This window comes from Megachile rotundata, chromosome 2 (assembly GCF_050947335.1).
Source record: "Megachile rotundata isolate GNS110a chromosome 2, iyMegRotu1, whole genome shotgun sequence".
NCBI classification, from domain to species: Eukaryota; Metazoa; Arthropoda; class Insecta; order Hymenoptera; family Megachilidae; genus Megachile; species Megachile rotundata.
The window spans coordinates 6,747,397-6,755,275 of NC_134984.1; the positions used below are offsets into that span (position 1 = coordinate 6,747,397).

Genomic DNA, 7,879 nt, shown 5'->3' on the forward strand with positions numbered 1-7,879 from the left:
GTTAAAAAAAATATGGTCATATTCGTTGAAATTTACATTTCAAAATGAGCCCCACAAAACGACGAAGCTCCGAAAATTGACGTCACTATCGATTGGAAAAGGACGCGGTGTTCCTCCGTTTCAGGTAGGTGAGTCGTGCCCTCCGCAATTATAACACTGTCCAACAAATTTTGACTTTTTTTCGACGTTTCCAATTTTGTCCAGTGATTCGTATAGCCTTTTTCGCGCTGATTACGAATCTGCGGAAAATTGAACTATACCACACGATAGAGCAGATTTTCACCTTTAAAATGCACCCCTAGAAAGTTGCAACGTCGTTTTTTTTACGATGCCAAAAAGCAAAATAGCAACGCGCGAGACGAAACAAAGGCCGTGGTGCTCCACGCCAGAGCGTAATCACATTAATATAGGCGCGATACGGAATGGCCGCTCTGATGCAGAGCACCACTGGCCTCGTCTCGTGTCGTGCGTTGCTATTTTGCTTTTTGGCATCGTAAAAAAAACGACGTTGCAACTTTCTAGGGGTGCATTTTAAAGGTGAAAATCTGCTCTATCGTGTGGTATAGTTCAATTTTCCACTAGACCCTTACTTTTTAAGATAAATTGAAAAATATATGCAAAAATTGGTGCAAAATCCATGTCTCTCGGCGTTCAATGGCCATTTAAACATGTTTAAACATTCAGAATGCATAAAACGCAGGTATCGTTGTATTTGGGAAAGTCTATAGAATTTTTTGATGTAAACAGTATCTTAGTATCTTTTATAGTTACCTCACAAAATTGGTTCAAATTTTAAAAATGTTTTTTTTTTCAAACTCAAATTTCTCAAAAGCTGTACGTGCTCGAGAAAAACGGATTGCAGGTTCGTAATCAGCGCGAAAAAGGGTATAAGAAACACTGAATGAAAATAGAAACGCCAATTGGCTGTTGGACAGTGTAATCGGTCGCTTTATACCACAGGGCACAAAGTAATACGACAAGACTTCGTATACGTATAATAATCCTGGTCCTACCTTGAAAAGTATATTATTATCCATTCTTTACCATTGACACATTTTTTAATCATAACTTCATTTACAGATGTTAGTATTTACATTCATTGTTTATATTCGCCTTAAAAAGGCGTCATTGTTCGATGGAAACCGTGAGAATTGTGTGGGGTGAACTTAAGAATTGTGGCAAAAAATATAATGATAACTATTTCATTAGACTAAACACAGATGTATCATTATCATACGGGCAAGTCTTACATAGCATTTGTTCATTTAATAATGGTGCAAAATTGCTCAAACTTCGAGTGCCTGTTACTGATAACATTGTTAAAAAATGAGGTTGTAAATAATCAGAATGTTTAATGTATTCATTGTATGTTACATAATTAAATGTTACGTTTAAAAAAGATGATTCTGCCCATTCAAATAAATCTTTAAGGGTTTTGATTTTTTAACAGTCTTTGTAGGCTGTGTGCATTGTAAGTCTTTTAATGCTCTAATACTGTCCAATACTATCCCCTGCCATGAGTTGTTGCGAAATATTATCTTTCTGCAGAAACATCGAAATCGCTAAATTTATGAGTTGAATTAATATAATTCCTTTTGCTTTTATATTGCGCAGCTGCCCTGACAGACATATTTTCTGTAACCTAACAACTTTCATGATTTTAATATTTTCAAACCATGACCGAACAAATGGATCACATTCATATCACTTCAGAGCGTACAGCTTGCCCACTTGAAACGGAGATACACCGCATTCTTTATTAGTCGATAGTAACGTCAATTTTAGGGGCTCCATCGTTCTGAACATAGAGTAAACCGGAGGCGACACTCTCTATTGGCACCTTTGATCTCTCGAAAACGGTGTCTCATTAAATTGATTGTACAAACGAGCGGGAAATTGAAATCAAACAAATCTACTTTCATGTTAATCTTTAATAATTTGGAATATATTTGTAATAAATTTTCTGTATATTACCACTATTGTCTTTTGAGGTATTTTTTATCAATTTTACGGCATTACTTTACAGCAACTTTACAGCGAAAAGTTGAAAAAGAAAAAAATATATGAAAGTGATTACTCTACAAAATATATTTGAAGAGTATGTAATACGGAAATGATTATTATAAATAACTTATAAGAAAAAGAAAAACTATATATCACAAGCAATTACAGATGAATGTGTTACAAAAATGTGACAAAATATTTAATACAAATAAATAAATTATTGGTGAATGTGCAGCTTTAAACTATTCTTTTTCGACCGTCATACTTGTACATTGTGCATATACGCACCACCGATTCATTTGATTTGAGCACTTAAATTGGTTGTATCCTCTGTCTCTCTGTAGGAAGTAGGTTTCTTTGTCTAGTGTCGCTTTTTGTTGTATTCCTACTCTTTGGTTCTAAAGGGCTCATTTTAAAGGGGAAATTTCAGAGAATATGATTACAACATATTTTGATTAGAGGAAAATCGCAGATGGTGAGGTTGTTGCAATTCTTCACGTTAAATTTAGGGATTTTGTTGGCGAGGTCCAATTCTCAAGTAGCGCTATGGGCGCTTGGTTTAATTTCGCGATTTAATCAAGCAACAAAAAGGAAAAATAAATAAACTAATTGATATTTTGAAATGAATTAAATAAACTAAACAACTAAATCAAACTTTTGAACTTCTTTAATAAACTTTAACAAGGATTAACTTTTAAACTAATATAATGAAACTGAATTAACGAAACGAATTTTAATATTTGGTTCTACTAATACGTGCGTTACTTTCTAGCTCTGAGAATTGAATTGAATTGCATGACGAAAACAGATTTCTAATTGAAAATCAAGGATAATTATGAATTTGTTTAATTTCCTCCAATTAAACTAATATTTATAATTAAATAGTCATTAATTGGCTGCCTTATCATCCTTCACTTATTAGATAAGAGTACTTACAAGTTGTCTATGATTTCAATTTACAATTTATCAAATACACCCTGTGTTCTTCTCCAACTGAACCTTTTACTGTAAACATTTCTTTGTATTAACATGATTGCGCACCCTTCATTCCCGACACTGCACAACGAATGCAATGCGTGAGCATGATTGTATATCGATTTTGTACATCGATTGGACATTGATACATTTGTTTTTGGAGCGAGCGCGAATATGATAATCGCTTCAGCTGGTTGCGAGGACCGTTGTTATAAATAATTATTCATTCGTTATTAAGATTTGAGGAATTACGGTTGTATTTTTGAACATTAAATTATTATATTTTCAGTTCCGTTTTCTATTCATTCTTCGCCGTCTTCTTACATTACAATCTAAATTTTGTGCGTTTACAAGTTACACATTTTGTCGCTAAATGGAGCCGCTTTTACATTATGTTTCGCTTCTTCTATGTTCATACAGAATTAAGTTGGCAACGAATCCCAGCACACTCACCTTCCCCCTCAATTAAAAGAAGGTAAGACCTTTGGGATTAATTTAAATTTATTCACATGTACGCATTTTTAAATTTCTAACAATTAAAGTTTTCAAAGGAATTTGCTTTTAAATTTTAATCAACTAAAGTTTTCGAAAGAATTTACTTTTAAATTTTCATCAACTAAAGATTTCGATGGAATTTAAATCGTGGTGGTCTGAGAAAGTGAACTGATAATATGATCGCTAATACTTCCTTCTCAATCGTTGAATAATGGATTTCAGATGAATTTAGTGTTCATGATGCAAACGCAACTGGAAGGTCTTGACCTATTTGACCCTGCAGGCATTTTGTTCCTTTCTCCCCAATTGAATGGTATGTACATCCTTCTTAAGTAGTTGGGTAAGAGATTTTGCTATTTTGGCCATATTCTAAACTAGACATCCACAGCATTCTATCAAACCTAAAAATTGCTTAACATTCCTTTGATCTGAACACGCAACCTTCTGATCTAGAGTCAGATGCGCTACCGTTGCGCGACAGAATCTTTGATTTGAACCTTTCTGAACATTACTATATAGATAAATTGGAATTTGATGAAAACCAGAAGCTAAATCTAGTATGCTGAAATATTTTGCACCATCTAACTGATCTAGGATTGCCGTAATGTTTGGAAGTGGGTATGCATCACTGATAGTTTTTCATTTAATTTCCTATAATCAATTACCATCTTCCACCGAAGTTTTCCCGAAGAATCAGTCTTTTAAGAACTACCCAAACAGGTTAATTGTAAGACAAAACTGATTCCTTAATTATTCCATTCTTAAGAAGAGAATCTACTTGTTTTGGAACCTCCGCTTTGTGAATTTATGGAAACCAATATTGTTTAATTTTTACAGGCAATTCATCTATTGTATTAGTAATATGAAATATTGAATTTGTTGAACTTGAATTATCTGTTGGCAAATGAATCTGAAATAAAAAGTTATTAATTGTTCCTAATAAACTTGTTTACCACTTTCTCCAATTTAGCCGCTTTTGGAATTATATTCTCTAAATTTCCCGTTTGATCTTTTGATATGATTAAACTAATCAGTTGATTCTGTAAACCCCTTACAAACCCATTAATTGCTGTTTGATTTAACAATGTGATTATTCCCGTTTTCTGCTCCGAATTATAATTTCCTTTAATTGCCTCAATTCCTAAGTTAAATTTATTAGCGATTTTTGGTCCAAATATGTCCACGATTTCCTCTTTCCCCTGCTGCATTAATTTCAGTTCATCAAATGAATCCAAATCGTATCTCTTTATCAATGTAGACTTTAAAATTTCGATTAGTTCGTCCATATTATTTAGTTCAGTTCTGTTATTAATGATCTGCTCCGCTAAACCTCCAATTTTGTTCCTAACCAATGCAAAAAAAACTTTTCTTGTTCGCTTGGTTCGATTAACGAGTTTGCTAAACGGCATTACTTTGCAAATTTAAATATAGTATACGCAGTCTGCCCATCAAACTTCGGAACCAAGTCCACGGCCAAATTTAATGTTAAATAGGAATTGTTTAGATTGGATTCATTACTACTAACTTGGGTATTATTCGTTTTTTGAGTACTATTACTGAAATTTTCGTCATTTAAAATTGCTGAATTTTCTATCAAGGAGGAAGTTGCTGGTGCTGAGGTACAATTTAATCAGAAATTTGTGTTCGAATGTGTCTGCTCGATATTCAGTTCCTGTACTACTGGTACTTGGGTTACTTCAGGTACATCCTGAACTTCGAACCCCCTACCTATTCGCAATGAGAATTTTCGCATTTTCTTAATTTTACGACTAAATTGTTTTCTATAAGGTGGCATTTTGTATTTTAAAACTATTCCTTATTTAAATATATTACTTATTCTAATTTACGTAACTCTATTCGTTCAGGCGATGCGTCTGATGGTCCAAATATTCTTTTGCACGGACGCTGCCACCACACCCCTTGGTATTCACCCAAGCTCCTAGGAAAACCGTGCGGAAAACCTAGGAGAAGGAACACGCAATCGCCTGAGCATCGCACAAAAAAAATATTTACAAAGATGACGATCCACAATCTGCTTCCTCCACGCGTGCAAAGTACATTGGATTCAGCAATCCGGATGCCTAGGTCACTCGTCCACCTCGTCCAGCTCCACTTCAAAATGATGGTGCCCCGATGACGATCCTGGGTCTCCGGTCCTCTGCGATGATGATCCTGGTCCTTTACTCAATGATGATCCCCGTTCTTTGTCCGATGATGATTCTCGTTCTTTGTCCGATGATGATTCTCGTTCTTTGCTTTCCGTCTGACAATCCCACTGCTGTCACCAAAATTTGTTGCGATTCTTCACGTTGAATTTAGGGATTTTGTTGGCGAGATCCAATTCTCAAGTAGCGCTATGGGCGCTTGGTTTAATTTGGCGGCTTAATCAAACAACAAAAAGGAAAAATAAATAAACTAATTAATATTTTGAAATAAATTAAATAAATTAAACAACTAAATCAAATTTTTGAACTTCTTTAATAAACTTTAACAAGGATTAACTTTTAAACTAATATAATGAAACTGAATTAACAAAACGAGTTTTAATATTTGGCTTTTGTAAGTGAAGAATACGTGCGTTACTTTCTAGCTCTGAAAATTGAATTGAATTACATGACGAAAACAGATTTCTAATTGAAAATCAAGGATAATTATGAATTTGTTTTATAATTTGTTTCATTTCCTCCAATTAAACTAATATTTATAATTAAATAGTCATTAATTGGCTGCCTTATCATCCTTCACTTATTAGATAAGAGTATTTACAAGTTGTCTATGATTTCAATTTACAATTTATCAAATACACCCTGTGTTCTTCTTCAACTGAACATTTTACAATCTAAATTTTGCGCGTTTACAAGTTACACATTTTGTCGCTAAATGGAGCCGCTTTTACATTATGTTTCGCTTCTTTTATGTTCATACAGAAATAAGTTGGCAACGATTCTCAGCACACAACAAGGTTCAAAAATAACACTGTACAACAAATTTTGACTTTTTTTGGATTTCGTAACGGCTACTACGAAATTCTTATAGATTTTTGCGAGCTGAATACGAATCTGAAATCCGTTTTTCTCTAGGACGTACAGTTTTGGAGAAAATTAGTTTTAAGAAAAATTGCAAATTTTCAACTTTGGAAATTTGTTGTGCTTTTACCGTAGCAGCTATTCAGTGGCTTTTTACAAGAGAAGAATCTGTGAATTATCCTGAATAAAACTATATAAATTGTTATTACATTGTAAATATTTAAATACGTTTAAATGATGATCAAAGTAAGAAAGACACCAAAAACGCACCAATTTTTTCTGATATTTTTCATTTTATTTAAAAAACTATGGGTCTAGGCGAAAATCTAACGATCGCATATGACAGAGTAGACATTTCTGCAGAAGAAAGCATCAAGCAAAGTTACAAAATCGCCTTTGCTTTCTTTTTATAAAAAAAATAGTTCAGCAAAACACGCACCGCTGACAGTGGTACTCAATGTTGGCGCGGCGCGGGTGTCGCGAAATAATTATTTCGTTACTCCAAGACAATAGGCAGGGCCGGCTGCCGCGCCGCGCCAACATTGAGTATCACTGACAGCGGCGCGTGTTTTGCTGAACTATTTTTTTTATAAAAAGAAAGCAAAGGTGATTTTGTAATTTCGCTTGATGCCTTCTTCTGCAGAAATGTCTGCTCTGTCATGTGCGATGGTTAGATTTTCGCCTAGACCAGGAGTCGGCAACCTATGACCCGTGGATCACCGAGTGACCCATTTGGTAATTTCAAGTGACCCACTTTAGTTCCGAAAATAAAGTATAAGATTGTAAGCAGTAATTTGTTGTGCGCTTTGTATGTGTGTGTGTGTATGAGTGTGCGTGTCCGTCGCATGGTGCATCGAGAAACATCGAGAAGGATCCCGAATGTTCTGGAAGCGTGGCGAATGCTGTTTTAATACGAAAATATCTCTGACCCAAACGTCTCTTTAATACTCGCGTTTTGGTTGATTTTGACCCGCGGCCAAAAAAGGTTGCCGACCCCTGGCCTAGACCCATAGTTTCTTAAATAAATTTAAAAATATCAGAAAAAATTGATGCGTTTTTGGTGTCTTTCTTACTTTGATTATCATTCAAACGTATTTAAATATTTACAATGTAATAACAATTTATATAGTTTTATTCAGGATAATTCACAGATTCTTCTCGTGTAAAAAGCCACTGAATAGCTGCTACGGTAAAAGCACAACAAATTTCCAAAGTTGAAAATATGCAATTTTTTTTTTAAATTAATTTTCTCCAAAACTGTACGTCCTAGCGAAAAACGGATTTCAGATTCGTATTCAGCTCGCAAAAATCTATAAGAATCTCATAGTAGCCGTTACGAAATCAGTTGGCTGTTGTACAGTGTAATCGATTTGGCATGG

The 7,879-nt window shown here is 34.3% G+C and overlaps 1 long non-coding RNA gene across 1 annotated transcript; it reads left to right on the top strand.

Annotated features, from left to right (window-relative positions):
- The first annotated feature begins 3,161 nt into the window (after positions 1–3,161).
- On the top strand, positions 3,162–6,186 carry LOC143266616 (uncharacterized). The gene is made up of 3 exons (XR_013041561.1): positions 3,162–3,454; positions 3,697–3,787; positions 5,340–6,186. It is a non-coding gene; the product is annotated as an uncharacterized LOC143266616 (long non-coding RNA).
- The last annotated feature ends 1,693 nt before the right edge of the window (positions 6,187–7,879 follow it).